At 40.4% G+C, this 17,837-nt stretch overlaps 1 long non-coding RNA gene across 1 annotated transcript; it reads left to right on the top strand.

The window, feature by feature from the left end:
- Positions 1–469: 469 nt before the first annotated feature.
- On the top strand, positions 470–16,656 carry LOC104316026 (uncharacterized). Its single transcript, XR_011324821.1, has 4 exons — positions 470–615; positions 5,812–5,848; positions 6,446–6,676; positions 7,530–16,656. It is a non-coding gene; the product is annotated as an uncharacterized lncRNA (long non-coding RNA).
- The last annotated feature ends 1,181 nt before the right edge of the window (positions 16,657–17,837 follow it).

Genomic DNA, 17,837 nt, shown 5'->3' with positions numbered 1-17,837 from the left:
GCGCCGCGGGTGCCGGCCTGCACGGCGGGGTCGGGGCGCGCTGCCGCCAGCCCCGTAGCTGGAGGCGGGTGCTGGCGGGGCTGCCGGAACGGGTCCCCCGCGGCCCACTCTGACCCCTTCCCTCCTGGGACGGACGGACGGACTGCCAGGGCTGGGCCGGGGCACGTCGCCCCACGGGCGCCCGCTCCCCGGTGGTGCGGGGCACGCGTTCCCGCCCCCTCCCCGCCCCCCCCCCCCACTTCGCGAGCGGCTCCTTTAAATTCTTGTGGAGGTCACCGCAGGATTCGCCCCAGGCCAGCCCTGCTCGCGCGGCTTGAGCCAATCCTTTTCCAGGCGTGTGCCTTCCCCGGGGCCAATCACAAAGGAAAGGCTCGGAGGCGGGAGGCCAGCCTCGGTGATGGACGGCGCTGGCTGGCCAATCACCGCCGAAACCGGACGGCTGATGCATCGGAGCGGCACCCAATAGGCTTGCGGCCGAGTAGGCGGGCCCGGCGTCGCCGGGCGCTGCGAGCCCCCCGCCGGGTGGCCGAGGTAAGGAGGGGAAGATGGCGGAGTGAGAGGAAGAGGCGGAGAGGCCGGGGCCGGCCGCGGCCCCGCGGCCTCGGCCGCGCTCAGGTGAGTGCGGCGGGGAACGACGGCCTCCGGCGCGGGACCGCACCCAGCCCGGTGCCTGGTGCCCCGTTCCCTGATTGGGCTAGGCCCGGGCGCCCTCGCACCCGCCTCCCCGTCCTGCTCCGTGATTGGGCTGGGCCCGGGCATGTTCGCGCCCGCCGCTTCCTGAGGCGCGCTCCGCCCGCCGCCCAGCGCCGCGGCCCCGGGCCGGATCGGTGAGCGCGGCTGCCCGCCTCGCCCGCGGGGCGGCCTCCGCTCTGGGGTGGCCTCGAGTGGGTGTGGAGGGGGGGGGGGGTGTCCGTGTGGTGACGGCCGGCGCCCGCCGGGGACATCTGCCGGGGCGCGGGTGACGGGGGTGGGAACCGGGTCGGTTCGACCCGCCCGCCGCCCTGAAAAGTCCGAGTAACTTCGGAGCTGGGAGCGGGCGGGCGGCGGTACCGGGCTGCAGCCGATGGCCGGGAGGGAGAGCCCGTTTCCTGCACAGCGATAGCCTACAGCCGAGTCGGGGACGGCCGAGAACGCGCTCTCGGTGAACAGCTGCAGCTGACGGCGTACGTGGAGAGGAGAAACCGAAACGTATCCTCCGAAATTAGCCCTTTCGTCTCCGGCTACGGGCATAGCGCTGGTTATAGTTACGCTTCTGTTATCGTTGTTATTCCTGGAATCTGTGTGCTAGATGGATGTTGCTAATCTGCTGGAGTAGTTGCATCCTCTTCTGGTGTCTTTATGTCATACTGACACAGGAGTGCACAAAGGGGATGGCTTCCAAGTCGTTTGACAAAACCAGAACGTCTGAGTAATCTACAGCGCAAAATAAGTTTATGGAGAGTGGAGTGATTATAGTGGAACTGATTGTAGCCTTATGACTTCGTGTGATTGTTGATAATAAGGTGGAAAGGACTTTACACATGATGAAACATGTGAAGCTGTTACTAAAAACACTACCTCTCCTTTCTGTCTTCGTAACATGCAGGTCAGGTACGCCCTGAATTTTTCAAAATTATTGGAGGTATTTTGTACTACAGAATGGTGCTTTGTTTAAATTTAAAAAAAAAAAAAGTGGGGGGAATTCTTAGTTGAAAGCAAAAGGATTACTGTCGCTAGCGTGAGATTCCTTGTGTTCTGTATTTGATAATTAAATCTTGAGTTTGTTATAGAATTCTAAATGACTGCATTTTCAACGTGCTTGTCAGGTAAAAGTAAAAAATTGAAGTGGTTAAATGAGAAGCACAGCTTTAGATCTTGTGGAGGTGAGGCATGTTATCTTACACGTTCTGAAAGCAGTAGCTGCTTATGAGAAAAATTTCCTGAGGAACATTTTAGCAGCTTCATGTGCTATATTATTCATGTAGTAACAGTAATAGCAGCTTATGAGCAACATAACATTAAGGCACAGCATGCTGCTTATACATGTCTATGTATGAATTGTTAAAATATGCCAGGGGATCCGCCTTTGGCATATTACATATAAAGATAATTCTGCTTTATATTATCATTACAAGAATAATAAGCAATCAACTTTCTTTCATGTGAAGTTGTACACTATTTTAGCAGTAAGTAAATTCATTTGGATTAATATTCTTGCTTTGAACGCACAAGAGCTGTGAGAAGTAGTGTCTTATAAAAAAAAAACAACCAAAATCAGAATTTTCTGTTACCCTGGTATATGTCAAATTAACTATATGCACTGCTGTACAATCTTACCCACAGTGCTGTGAGTCTGCAGTGTGAAGATTTGCACAAAAAGGCTAAGCATCTTACGATGCTGACCTGTCATTCAGAGGTGTCAAAAATTGTGGGCCAACTAAGGCTAAAAATTCTGACCAAGTCTGTGAAGAGTCTGAAGTGTCTCTTGAACACCTCCCACATTCATTCTTAAAAACTGGAAAAGGAAGAATGTTTGAAACCAGTCCTGACATGCCGGAGGTTATGTGAATGCAAGATATGAGGGCCCGCACAGTCTTTGGAGGATTTTAAAAAAAAAAAAAAAAAAAAAAAAGAGGATTTCTCTAAAATGGGATGTGGAGGAAGGGCTGTTTCTTTGCCTGAACAGTATTCAAGGAATAGAAAGCTCAGCTGTAAAACAGTATTCCCTATTTTCTCTGCTGCTGTAGGAAGTACTGTTATAACGTTGTACCATCAATGTAGCAGATATCCATTGGAAACCTCATAGGAGAGGAAGGTGATTTTATTTAAAATATGAAGTGAAACAAAACGCTCACTCAGGCTTGCAATCTAAGTGGCAGAAAGTGTCTAGTGCCTGAGATGTCTGTCCAGCAGCCAAGCACCACAGCAGGAGTGTTTAAGCTGTGTGTCCAGCAGTCTGGTGCTATGTTGCTCGTGTCCAGATATTAAGTTCAGGAGCCCTTGTAGCAGACAACAGACATCAGCTTGGCAGGTCCTTATGTCTTCTGGCCTGTTCCTAGGTTGGCAACCGTTCTAGATTTCAGATATGCCTTTGTGTACCCTTTTGGAGGTGACAGTGGTCTGTGTCTCTGCCCTGTCCCACTCTGTGGATTATCAGTGTTCTTTGTCTCCAGGTCTGGGTGTCTTCTGAAATTGCAGGGGGATGTGCTGGGGTCTTGATGACCTGCTAACCTGGGTGCCGTTAACACAAGCCCTTTTGAGAACCCTGTTCCTGCTCTACATTCTTTTTGGTGCCTCAACACTTGGGCACTCCCTTTCTTTCTCCAGTCACACCAGTCTTAGCCTTTCTATTACAGTTCTCTACATTGCCTCATAGATTGGGTTTAGATGCCTTTTTAAAAGTTACCTAGAAAGTGAAAGAAGCACGAAGGCAGCTGATTTTTTTGCAAGACTGTAAGCTACTTCTATTGTATTTTGCATTTACGATTTAAGCTTTTGTCATTATCAGGTTTCCAGGTTAAATTTGACACTTTTTAAGACATCAGAAAGACCTTAGTGGACTTGTGATGTGTAGGGCTAATTTTGCTTTCTGTATCTTCACACATCACCACCACATTTAACTTTCAAGTTTTCCTGTCTTGGTCTTTCTACATAAACCTGTTTGTAGACCTTTCCTTTGTCACATACTTGTCAGCCTGTGGAGAAGAAAAGAGGAATCACATTCTATGTCCCTGTTAATTCTGCTTATCTCCTGGAGTATTTCTGTGTGCGTGTGAGAGAGAGAAAGGTAATATTTCAGAAAACTAGATCTGATGGATCTGAGCTTTTGCTGACCAATGTAATTAAAACTAAGGGTCAAAACAGAGTGTGAGGGGTGGGGTGAAACTTGGTAGCATAGCTGTATGCTATTCATTTTAGTATAGTTTCCAATTCCAGTGTGCTGATTATGTCAGAACACTGACTTCTCTCTTCCCCCCCCCCCCCCCCCCCCCCCATTGGTAATAGGGCATGTTGATCTATGTGAAAAGACAAATATGCAATTTTGCTGGTAAATTTATTTATGATATAGTTCTTCATCTCTTTTTGGCTTTGAAATTCCTGAAGTTGCCTGTATCCAAGACGTTGTCTCTCTGAATGTGAGATTTAAAGTTCATGGAAAATAACCTTTAGTTACAGTAGAGCAAAAAAAATATGAATGGGCAATAGGTCAAAAATTAATAAAAATAATATTTTCTGAATTTTTAACAGAAAAACATTAATACATATAATGTTGAGTTTTCACAAATATTTCTTGTTCCAGATCAATTGATTGTATGTTCAGTAAGTAAGGTATGAAACAAGAAAAATAGTCTTTTTTTTTTCTTTTCTTCATAATTTCCACTAGATTTTAACTGTAGAGTTGATATTGTCACCACCAGTTTCAGTGCCTGCTAATTTTCAATAGCCTTGATTCATATCCAGTTGCATTTGCAAGTTCTGTTGGTACTAGTGTGAACTCTGCTCCCACATAATCTATGAAAGTCAGATAGAAAACGTATCAAGCAGAGTGGTTAAAAACTGGGGCATCCAAAGTCAGTAGACTTGTTAAAATAAAAAAAATTGGTTAATGACAGCTGAATTTCAGTATTGGATGAACCATCCCTTTGTATGAGTTGCTTTAAGTGTCACCTGCTTCTTTTTTATAATAAGACTTACTTTAATGTGTAGTTTAGAGTAAGTGAAAGAAAATCCAACTTTCCAAAGATTGGCATTGGGAATTGTTTCTATTATGACAAGTAAGTTTGAGAGAGTTCCTGATAACTGTTCCTTATCAAATGAATTGTTTTGTGAATCATTAGCTGTTGGTTCGTTGATCTCTCAAAGTCACGTAGTGCTTGGCAGGTTCTTGATGTAGGAAGGGTCAGAACTGACAACATGAGAATGGAATAATTACCCTGAAATATAGGGTTAGGGATTATTTGATAACTGTGGATTTTCTGAAGGTGCAGGTCCCTGGTGCTTGAAGAAATGCTGTGTTGTGCAGGAGGGTGGAAGCTAGTAATACTTTGGTGAGGATACTGGGAGTTTTTAATAATTTAAGTTCTGTGTGATGAGATAGTTCTGCTTATAGCAGTCCATTGTTCTTCCAGTCAGGTTGTCAGCTCAGTGTCCTTGAGAACAGGCATTATGCTTCCTTGCTACAGTGTTTTGTTATTAACATGAAAGAGTTTCTTGCCTTACTGGAGACTGAAATTGTGTCCATCTCAGTTCCTATGAAACTGAAACGTGTGTCTCTTGATGATAGCTTACCATAACAAGGTTGTTTGTCTTCAAAATATGAACAATTAAAAAGTCATTTGCGTAGTGGTGTATACTTAATGCTCCAGGTGTAGTCTGTCGAGCATGGGCTATAGACTGTTCTCAGTAAAGTAGAAACCAACAAATTCCAGGGGAAAAGGGAATTAAGTACTGTGTAAACTACATTCTGTGGAGTGAATAACACATGGTTTTACTCCAGGAAGCAGAACGGTTTCTGAACAAAAGCCTTTCAGGCATGTTTTGGGTGTATGCTTCTCTTCCCCAGCCTGTTCTTAGTTAAAGTTTGCCTGTCCTGGGTATGGAAACTTGCGCCCAATTCACTTGGTCGTCCTTTCCCATAAACTAAAGGAAAGGGGGTAGGTGTGATCATTTGAAAAAGTAACATTAGCCTGTTTTATGTAGAATGTCTAAAAGTGTTAACTAGTCCCTGTAAGGTACAGCTAATCTTTTGTGTCTTGTGCAGATAATCACCTATGATCTGAATAGCTTCCTAGATGCAAATTTAATTTCTTTTGTTCATCTCTTTCTCTCTAGGCTCACTGAGGGGAATGTGGATTGATCAAAAATAACAGTGAGTAAAGCCATAAGGTTATTTAGGTACTAGATATCAGGTACTAAACTTGTCAAGTTTGTTGGTTGATTAGGCTTTTTCTTATCTCTTTTTTTTTTCTTTTCTTTTTCTGTTTTTTTTTCTGTCCAAAGAAATCAGTCATTGAGATTCTAATTTTTTGTAGGATACTTTCAGAGAACTGGAATGTTGCCACAGTGTCAGCTTTCACCTTGGGCTTTGCTTGAAAGAAACTTTGATTTAACGATATATTCTCACAGGAATGAATGCTTTTAAAGTTATAAAATTCCTGTCCCATGATGTCATTTTGCTCTGCTAAGGGGCACTAATTGTGTAATTGTATTAACTTGGAGTAGTTATCTTAAAAGTTGTATTTGTTAAACAGTAGGATTGGAAGAACTATAACATAACCAAATTTCATTTATCAAATACAAAAAAGTACATTCAAAATTCCTAAGGATGACAATCAACTTCTGGAGTTTTGATTTCCACCACCACCACCACCCCCCCAGTGAATGAAATAAAGATATTCTGGTAGTCAACAGAGTGTTATATTCTGTTCTCTGTTTTGCCACAAACCTTTGGCATGTTTTGTTGCAGCTCTCCAGGTCTGTTTTTCCCCGTCTTCATAACAAGAATAAGACTTTCCCAACAGTGTGAGCATGGATGGTCAAGCTCATGATCAGCTGAAATACTTGAGTGCCTCAGAGAGAAAGTGATGGTGACAAGTGCTGTATTTCCATTTTCATGATCTACTCGCTACTTCTAACATAGGAGTTGAAAATTGTCACTGGAAGATTATTTCTGAACTTGATCAACTAAAGGGTTAAGGTAATTAGAATGAGATGAGAAATACAGACAGAAAAGAGAGGAAAGGATTAGAAAATACAGTGTATCCTCATGTTCTTGTATGTGAGAAAGAGAAACCAAAGAAAAAAAATTCTCTTTCACATCTCTGTTGTAGTTCCGGAGAATGATAATAAATATTTCTGGCACTAGCTATGCAGGAGTGCACCCATGTTACCTTCCAGTGCAGGCTGGCATCAAACTTAAAGCCGAAGAATCATGTCTTAACAGCTACTGTGACTAGGTGATGCCAGGTGACTGTCACTGATGAAAGGCCAGGAGATCACTGACAAGATAAGTTATTGAAGTATGTCTACACTGTGGATAAGTGGGGAGAAATGAGTAAAAGTAAGTACCTAATCTGTGTGATTTTACAGCTGTCATAAGTGCTTTTTTCCTCTACAGCACTGACAGTTTCATAGTTAATTAGGTGATAGTTTATGGTCTCTCTTTGAATTGTGATTGGCTATGGCAGAATACACTCTCTCTGTGTGCAGCGTGCCTTCTGGTGCTACCTCAGCGTTGCTATGCTATATATTGGAGCCCCACAGTTAAGAAGCCCCATAGCTAATTAACACTGGTATATTTTTTGATACATTGCTTCTGAGTAAGCATATAGTTCAGCATTTCTGTAGTATTTCCATAGCCAGCTTATGGACACCAACAGTTAGATATAAAATGTTACAGAGCAAGGGATTATTGCAGTTCGTGAAGCCAGCTAGTTTTGTCCATTGGAGTCAGACTTTTAAAGTAATGAACCAGCGGGCATTTTAATGTTGAATGTATTTTATTCTGATTCCTAAACTACCTCTCCTTTTTTTTTATTTTGGGATTCCAGATCCTCTCCTGACATTCAAGAAGGTGGTGATCCTGTTGCTTGCTCATAGGCTGTGAGATGTGTATGTTCCTCTTCTAGCAAGCAAAAACCTGTCCTTCACTTCATGGAGCTGAATGAACAAAGATCTCTCCAGTTCCTCTTTCAACCATTTCACCCAACATTTGATTCACCAGACAGCTTCTCCCACAGAAGTACCCCACTATTTTATCAAGACTCGAAAGCAGAGTAACAGAAATCAGCATTTGTTTCCCTGAAGAAATGTATTCTGTGCCAGCTCTTCATCCAGCTTTCTGCATTCTGTTTTAAAATGAGAAATACTTTGTAATCAGATGCAAGTGGAAGCTGGTGTTCTTCACTGATACCTCCTTCTTCATTTTAGGAAGGTTAAGTACTTCACTGTGTCATATTGGAATTCCTAGCAGATAAAGTGTCTGCATGCATTGGTATGTCAGACTGTTTTGACATGTGTGAGGAGTTGCGGCAGGAAAACCAGAACATGTTTTCTGCTCTGACATGAGGAAGAAACTTACCAAACGACTGGGGACATCCCATACAGGTATTTTCTAGTTCAGGACCCAGGCTTGACTTTGTAGATAGATGTCTTGATGTCAACTCACAAAAGCAGCTAATGCACAGGAACAAATGCAGAATCACCTTGTCTATAGTATGTAAATGCATCGTCCCAGTCTGTGATCAAAATGTATATTTGCATGTGTAAACCTATGTAAGTGCTGGATATGAAGAGCTTTCACCAGAAGGAGAAATTACTCTGCACCATTTCATTTTTAGCAAAGAAAAATGAAGCTCTAAAGACCTCTGGGGTAACAGGATAATGATTAGGTTTATGTTAAATCATTCCCTCCCTATGGCTTTTTATGAATCTTTAGCAGCAAAAGGAACAAAAACATTCTATGGTAGAAGAGTTGGGGCAGAACTTCTTTCTTTATTACAGAAATTAACTTCTGGTGGGATGGAAGAGACCAGAGGTATAAAGTTGCAGTTTATCCCCTTAGCTTCCTTGGCACAGCTTCAGCTTTTCATAGTGCTGATGGAATCAGCTTTTTCATTCTTCTGTGACTGAGAACTGAGATAATCTGTATGTTTCCATCATCTAGGTAGAAATAGGCCCAAGAGAATGGACTGTTAGCCACGTAAGAGGGATGAGTTGAGAGAGAGCAGAAATACTTAGGATGGGCCTTTTTCTAGTTCCTCTTATTCCTTCCCAAACTAAGGCGCAATCTGTTGTTCTTATGTTTACATAAGATTCTTTGTCTCCATCATTTGTGATTGTATGGATTATATAGGATGTTTTCTGTCATTCTGAGATGGGAGCGTATATTGTTCACATGCTCCCTGCTATGGTATCGTATATGGCAAGTAAGATTTCTTGGCAAAAAAACCCCCAGAACTGGGATATATATTCTATTCCACTTCAAATCTGGAGCTCTTCTTAGTGCACCTTATTCCAAGCTTGTGATTTAGAAAATGTGACTTACTAGCTTAAAATAATATTTTCAAATCTGGATCAAATAAAGGTATATAGGTTCTGTTAATAGGTTTTGGTAGATAATAGCATGGTTGGGAGGGGGGTGGTTTAGATTTCTTGTTTTTCAATTTTTTCCTTTTAGAAAACTGCTGGAGAGAGCCAGACAGCCTGAAAATGGCTGAAAAAGCCAACAGTTGAAATCCTGAAATCTTAATGATAGATTGCAAGTGCAGCATTCTGGTATTTAAAATGTGGGGACATTTTATGGGACCAAGTTCCATAGCAGAGTAAGGACAAGTGTTGTTGTTGATCCTAATCTTCAGAGTAGAGTTGAGTTAAGTCTGTGTTTAGACTTGCATTGTAACAATAAGATTTAATGACAGCTTTACCCATTTTTTGTTTCCATAAAGAAAAGATCAGACACGTAAACTGAGGAGTGGTGGGCAAGACACTGCGTATCAAAATAATGCCAACTGTAATAAGCAGAGAGGTGCACTAAAGTTGTGTGTAACATTGTGATGAGCTTGTGTGATAAGAGTTACATTGATCTTGATGAGGCAACCACCAGTTTTAAGAACATAGGATTTTTTTGCTGAATATGGTCTGAATTTTCTGGCATTGGAGGCACCTAGAAAAGCACACTTCCTTTTAGGGCCTCCTTATGTTGAAACCAATGGGATTTAATGTAGATGTCTGTAGAAGCAGGATCCATCCCTAAGTGATGGAAAATACTGTCAATATTGTAGGATTATAAGTGGTTGGGAGGTGTCTGGTATAAGAAACATCTGATTTTAGATCTGGGAATTTCCTTTTCTTCCCTCTGCCCATACTTAGCCTTCTGACGTTAGAGCTAGCAGTTGTTTCTTGCATAGCTTGATGACAAAATACTTGGGAGAGAGGAAGGTGGGGGGTTTTTGTGTGGACATGTACAAAAACTAAGAATTTGTTTGACTGGAGAGTAGACACTTTAAGCTCTTTGATTTCTTTTTCCATAGGAAAAACCCTCAACATTTTGTAACCCTGCATTGTAACAAAAAAATAGAATTGCTGAGTTTTCCTGACTCCTATCCATGACAACGTAACAATATTAGGTTTCAAGTTTAATTTTAGAACATAACATTTTTAGCAGGGCTAAGGGTCTATGGCCTTCACAGAAGTGATACTCCAATAGTGCACGCCCAGAAGACCCCCATTGCCGTATCTTTCCAGCCAGCACCTTTATAAAACTGCTGTGTTAGGAAATGCTGCCTCAGCCTACTTACTTTTTCTTGCTCCACTTTTTCTCTACATTGGTTGGAAATCTTCCCATGTGAAAGATTACAAAAACAAGGGGCATGTGCAATAGATCATATATATATACATATATATATTTTAATACTTGTGGACAAAATGATGTTACAAGTTGTTTGAAAACAACAAAATCACCAATGTCTTCCATTTTGAGATGTGTATAGTTCCATAAGCATTAGTGCTTTGTAGCAAACTGTAGTGCCATGTTAGGATCAGTGCATGAGCCTAGTAGTATTTTTACAATTTCAGAGTGACAAATTTATTAATAAACAGTGATGATAATGTAATTAACAATAGAAAGGATACAATAGAAAAGTCACAAACATGGTCTAAACATGCAGTATCCTCCCTTTGACAATGGCAACGCTATCTTTAGAAATAGAATGCATTCACTTAATGGGCTTCATAGAATCATAGCTGACTTTTTGTTTTTAGTCTGTCTGTCTAACTGCAATAGTAAGCTAGAGTACATAAGTGTTCAGAATTCTCATCTCCATCACTGGGATTCTTTTCTATTTAGTCTTTGTTGAAGGTGTTTTCTTCCATGTGCAGCATTTTCAATTTTATTATTATCCATCCTGTGATATACTCAGAAAAGTATGAATGTGCTAAGGAGTTTGTGTGCATTTTGTACACATCTCTGCTACCTTAAGATCATTAACAAAATCTGTTAATTAAGTAATTTTTTTCTTCAGATCTGATTATATAATTTTTATAACTAGTTAAACATTATCCTCCTTATATAACAAGTTAAAGGTTGCAAAATGCTATCTGCCAATTGTGCATAGAAGACTTATCCATTATTGCAGGAATGGGGAACCTTTTTTGGCTGAAGTCCTATTGAATCTTTTAACACCTTTGGTGGATCCTGCATTTACATACATCTTAATGTTAATAATAGTAAGAGAGAATATAATAAGGTCAAGAGCTGTTGAAAAACAACATTGCAGACTGTATCTGTGCAGCAGGCTATCTCTAGCCTATGGATCAGAGATTCCCCACCCCTGTATTGTTGAGAATTCAATATCCTGTATTTTAGGTAACTTCCAGTATTGCTTTCCAGCTCTAAGCTCAATTTTAATAATTTCTGTCTCTCCCTCTGCTTCTTTCAGAAGGAAAGTTTAGAACAGGGGAAGTCCAAATGATTTAGCGTTCAATGGGCAGCTTGGACTGGTCAAATAAGAGACTGGTATGATTCCTGAGATGTGCAATGCTCTGTGGATGGCATCCTCTGATTTCCTAGGAAAAAGTCTTTTATTTGGTGCCAGTGTTGCTCTTCACCCATTTATCTCTTTTACAAGAACAAAATTCTCTTTCAACTTAGAGAGGATACTGCATTGTTTTTTCCTGAGACCTGCCTGTAAATGGCTGTTAGAGGGAGGGAGGGAATGGGTAGCTTGGGTTTGTAATTTTGATACGATATATCTCTAAAGTAATTAGTCAAGAAGCATGTACTTTGGTGCAAAACCAGTAATCTGTGCAGAGTTATTGTATGTAACACGGGGAAAAAAAGCCAAACCCAAACCAACAACCCTCTGCATCTAATACATTTCCAAGAGAATTGGACAGGTGCGCCATTTACAGCAGAGCTCTGAGGGACCTGCGCTGAGAGTTAGGTTAAATTCTAAATGGAAGTAGCTGTACCATTGAATAAAGTAGTTTAGTGCTTGGGAGAATCAATTGAAAAATACCTCTGAAACTGGAATGCAAAATAGCACAGTATGTAGGGGGAAGAATCCCTGATGCAAACAAAGCCATAAGATGATTTAATAAGAAAATAGAACTTTAGTAGCAATAACTGTTTTGCATGTGATAGTAAATAACTTGCATTAGCAAGACTGTACAGTAGAGTAAGTGGGTAATAACCAAATAAGTTTGTGGAGCTCTGTGCTGCAGGGAGTTGCATGAAGAGTCTCTTCCTGAGAAGATAGGTGAATTCCTCTTATGTTCCTCTCATTGGAGGGAATTTGGCACTTGAATACTTAGTTAATGAAGCTGATTAAAAAAAACAAAACAAAACTAGCTTTGTCACATGTCTGAAGCACTGTCAACGAGTGCTGGGGGAAGGGCAGACAGTTCTTTTTGAAAGGATAGCTGAAGTTTCCCTATATTTTGTTCTTTTTTGTAGTCTAGCACTTGCTCTATTTCTCAGAGAAGAAACTAAACCCTTCCAAATACTGGACTGTGAAGAGAACCTGATTCTGAAGTTAGAAGCTTCTGTTGTGGGAAGTACTTTTTGTTTTCTTTGTTTAAAAAGACCAATCTGAGATGGTCTTTAAATAAAAAATAAATAAATTAGAGAACACTTGACACTCAAAACATTTGTACATCCCAAGCACAACTGTAGAATTCTAAAAATGTTACTTTACAGCAAAAAATAATTTTAGCCTTGCTAAACACTCTTGTTTCAGACCATAATTGATTTCTCTTGATACCTGAAGTTTCACAGAGGTGAGTAGTGTGAAGCCTCTGGTAACGCAAAGGGTTATTGATCTATGGCTGTAGCCTCTGCACCCAGCAAAGTATTTGCTGTCAAAGGGTTACATAAAAGAGCCACAGGAGTTCTAAAAAGTCCGTAGTTTACACTGTTTTCAATGCAGATATGTAGTGTATAGAGACAATATGGCCCAACAGATAATAATGCATTCTGAACAGAATTATTACATCAGAGGTTTAGATCTATCTGGCTGGATTTCTTCTAGAAAGCTGAAGTAATTTGGACTGTAACTTACAGCTGAACAGTGGCTTCTAATATTTCAAAATTACAGAGGTGAAGCCCTTTGGCTCTTCATAAGTTGATAATGGGACTGTGAGGGCTGTGAGCATTTTTACAGTATAAAGTAACCAAGATAAGCATAAGGATGCCTAAATTAATAGTTGGCTAATATGTAATATGTGTATGAAAAGCTAATTGATCTGGAAGGTTGTAATCAGCTTAAATTCCAGCTATTGAATTATTGATAAAATTGGAAGCTGGCCATAGGGGACTTTAATTTGATTGTTATCTGATTACATTAGAGAAATTGTAAATTTATTCTGGTCTGTGGTCAGCAAGTACATTTACATAATAATGAAATAATAATGAAAACACAGTCATGTTCATACTTCAGAAGTATGAAATTTGTGGCTTCAAGGGTTTATTCATTCAGAGAAGCGGGGGAGGAAATCAAGACTGATGTAGCTATCTGCATATTCTTCCCAGCTCAGACTTTTTATAATGATCTGTGTTCTACGGGCTACTAGACTAGAAATTACTATTCACAGCAACAAAAGGAATCCCTTTGCCTTTCAGCTCTTGTAGTATGGCATGACTTTTGCTCCAACCCCCTTGATTTCACTGCTTCTAAAACTAAGTGGAAGTGTTAGATGCTACCACGTTCAGTGTGGGATATCAAAGGTGTAGTGACCAGTACTGACATGCCTCCTTTAGCAGTACTAAACCCAGATGATACAAGTATATGCTGTTTCCATACCCAGTAGTGCTGCTGCAGAAGGTCCAGCCAGTACTTGTGTTGGGATTGCACCTTCAGGAATTGCATCTTCTGCAACTGAGGATAATTGTCAAATTTAGGACAAAAAACAAAGTCTTGCAAAGACACCTTGACAGTACGTGAGAAGAAATTGTACTGAGCTTCAGAACACTGACACTTTATAGAAGGATTACATTGTTAGGAGCTGGCACTGTGGTTTTTTGGGCAGAGAAGGGAAAAATATGGAAGAGAAGAACAGTTTCTGATGGATAACCAATCTTAGAAATAACTGCTTACTGCATCCCTAAGAAACTGTCTGGTCTTCCTCCAAAAATAATAATCCTGCTTGCTGTTCAGGTACAGAGCTGCATAGTGGCAGTTCAGGTTAGATTTCATTGGATTTCTTTTACTGAATGATCCAGCTTTTTGCCCCCGTAGCGCTTTGACTGGCACACAAAAGCCAGAAGTTGAACCAGGGTGTCTCGTTTAACAGTGCAGAACACTAACCATGGATTCTGATGTCTATTCCCTTTCAGTCTCCTCTACACTTTCTCCAGAGTTTTAGCAAAAGTGTTGGTGTTCATGATGTAAGCAGAGCATGTTTCTATCTCTGAACCTATGTACCAGGTTATAATATAGACAGATTCCCTAAGGCTTTACAGCATCTAAGGTTAAAGATAAAAGGTAACTTACTGTTATAACTTGCTGTTTAGTGTGTCCTTTGTAAATCCTGTCTGCTTCTCTCCGCTTCCCCTCCAAATGAGTGTGTTTGCAGGTCAAATAAAAGGTGGCTAGTTTGTAATGCCTTAGGCATGGAGAAACTGAAGGAAAGCGGCACAGGCCCACAAACCAAATCTTAGAGCTAGTATTCTAATTATGCATGATTCAAAATGTCTAGTGTAACGTAGTTATTACCAGTAAATTGAGATATGCATTTATACATAATGAAGCAATAGGAATTAATATACCAATAGCTTGAACTTCCTGCTTTGATTCTCAAATTTTGGTTTTTTTAGAGAATGTGCTGCCTCTGTAGAGAAAGGGGCAGAATGTATAGATAGGGACAGAAGCATGGCACCAAAACTGTAAATCAGGAACCAGAATCAGCAGAACTCGCCTTTATAACCTCTTGTCTGGTTCATATTAGTGCCCTGAGCATGTAAAAAGCAGGGCATGAACTAAGCATGTTTAGGGGCGAGATGAGGTTTCTCACCTGCTGCAGCTGTAGCAAGGAAAAGGGTGCAGAGTTTCTTACAAGGTGCAGGGGGGAGCAACTGATGGAAAAAAAAAAACAACAAACAACAACAAACACAAAACAACACAAAAAAAACAAGTAACAGAAACCACAGACTCAAATTGAGTGTAGTATTTGCCAGACAGTAGCTAATAAGCTTGGGTGTGGTGAGAGAAATTATTTGGAGAAGACTGAAATTAATAAGCACAGTACATATATTTCAGGTGTTGAATAGCTTTTTAATAGACAGTATTTTCAGGTAACTCTCTAGCCACATAGGCAGCTGTACTGAAGCATACTGGTACCAGCCAGCAATAATGGCACCTGCAGGAATGAACCTGAAAATACTGGTAATCTTGTATATTTTTTAAGTTCTTTAAAGAGATTTTTTAAAAACAGAAAATGAGATTTGATCACTGAAGGTCTTTGTCTTCTGCAACACAGGTTGCAATGGTCTTTTTTCTTTATTTCACTTATTTAATAAAAGGGAATTTGGGTGCCATCTTTCTGTAAACTTTTAGTGTGTTCTCTGTAATCTTTCCCAAGTCTTTTAGTGGATAATGCAGTGAATTTCTGCTGGCAGTTTGAAAATAACATAGAACATGTGGCATAGCCTATGTCACTAATACTTTTCCAAGTTTAAACTTACATTCAAACATGTAGAATACTAGCTTGTTACTGCAGAATTCCATACTTCTAGCTTAGCTTAATTTTGTAGGTGGGCTTAACTTGTGCAGAACACTTCTCCATGTAGAGAGGCTCAGTCCTCTTTCTTAAATAGAAAGAGGAAGCATCTTGGCAGAAGAAATTGTGTGTCAAGTTAACTCCTGTTCATAGTTCATAGCCAACCATCCATAAGGCACCGTGATTTGTGTTTAGAATGGGGTTGCATTTTTCTCATGAATGCTCTTTCTAGATATACAAGAATTGCCAAATGAAGATAGAGATATTATAGGAGAAGATAACTATTTTATGCTATCAGAAGTTAGACTACATGAAATCCTTTGAGCCAACTTCTTCAAGCAAAAAGGGAACTTGTAAAATAAGTTTAGCCCAGTGGTTAATCATGTCACCTAATTCTTAGTGGGTATTCTTTAGTACACTTCACATGGGTTTAAACCCTGTTAAATATATTTTCTTTTGTGTGATGAGTAATCAGTTGTATCCTTTATTAATGCTTATTGCCTTCAATATAAAACCTGGGGAATAAGCTACTTTAGGATGTCAGTGAAGACATCCTCCTTTTGAAAAGTATGATATAACAGCAAAGGAGAAGTATTAGTTATAGATTATTAAAAATTACCTTAGTACTTAAAAAACAGGCTAGAAAATACTTCTTACGCTGAACTTCTGATGGCATGCTCACATGGATTAGCGGAGGAAATTATTGGTGTCACTAGGATCTATGTACTCCCATTGCACATATGTTTTTACATGGTAACAGTGGAAGAATGTCTCCCTGCAAATTCTGATGTTTTTCCAAAAGGCAGCTTGCTTTTATATCTATGCATCTTTGAGGATTTCAAGATAAGATTTTATTCTTTTGACACTGTAAAGAGGAATTGTTTAAAAATGAACTTGGAAACTCTGCACCTGTATACAAATTTTTTTAGCAATAAAGCAGCACAGGCTGAGAATGCACTAAAACTGGATGTGTCATTTGTTCAGAAGACAAATTAACCAACCTAACTATACACTCCACTTCTGAGGTGTTTGTACTTGGCATACCTTTGTCAGAACTTCACAATTTGAGCTAAACTAACATACGCTGCTGGCTATCTGCTTTGGGTCCAGCTGTTCTGGCAGACTTCAGGCACAAGACCCTCTGACTTCTTGGAAGGCAACTAAAGAAAAATTGTTACTCCACTCATACCAAGATGGGCAATTTATCAGATAAAAGCTTCAAGGGTTGTTTTAGATGGTAGCAGAAAGCTCTGTTGCTTGTATAGATTGTCTAAAAGTAGTAAGCCCCTGAGAAAACTGTTTCATATATGTGGATTGTGTACTGTTTTGGCAACTACATTTCCGAAAAATTCCTTCTGTGGTTGGCATGTCGCAACCTGCAGGGAGGCACAACTTTCCTTGCAGTTGCTGTTGAAAGCAGTTTTGGGGAGGGCTGTAACACAGCAGCATGACACCACCTCACAAGGACTGCAAAACCGGTTATGGATTGCTAACCTTTATGGTAGCCTATAGAAGATTCACAGTATGATTGTTACTTCAGTAGCCTGTTCAGACACCTTAATGGTTTCATTTTCTAGTTGTTTTTGTCTTTAGATTCCAGAGAAGACAGCTGCTGGTTAGCTAACATAAGAAGGCCTGACCTTGAGACTTGCTTTCCAAGTGGTTGGTCTTCATTTAAATAGAGAATCCATCCCTCCCACACCAGACTAGCCCTGGCTGCACTAAAGCTAGAACACATCTCTCAAGATGCCTAGTTAGAGGAGATGAGGTTCTACACTAGAATAAGAAAAAACCCAAATATTCACTGATCAGTTGTAGATTAAGAAGAATTTGAATTTGGGACAACCTGTGGGATCAAACACTGAAGCTTTCAGGAATAAAAGTTTATAAGCATCATTTAATCAAAATGTACCCATTGGTTTAAGTTGATATCTCAGTAAATGTTCATCTCAAATTACTGAAGATAACGCATTTATTTTATGTGGCTTGCTTCTTAAAACAATTTACTTAGAACACTGTACAGCTGTGAGTGTCAGCAGGTACATCAGGCAATAGTCAGTGCCAAGAAAACACATCATTTGACAAACAGACACAAAGGACCACAGCTTGACTCAACAGAGCAGAGATCCTCTCAGTTCCAAGAT

The sequence above is a fragment of the Haliaeetus albicilla genome, chromosome 5 (genome assembly GCF_947461875.1).
Source record: "Haliaeetus albicilla chromosome 5, bHalAlb1.1, whole genome shotgun sequence".
NCBI lineage: Eukaryota > Metazoa > Chordata > Aves > Accipitriformes > Accipitridae > Haliaeetus > Haliaeetus albicilla.
The sequence above is the reverse complement of the archived record's forward strand: the minus strand, read 5'-3'. Positions and strand labels throughout refer to the sequence as shown.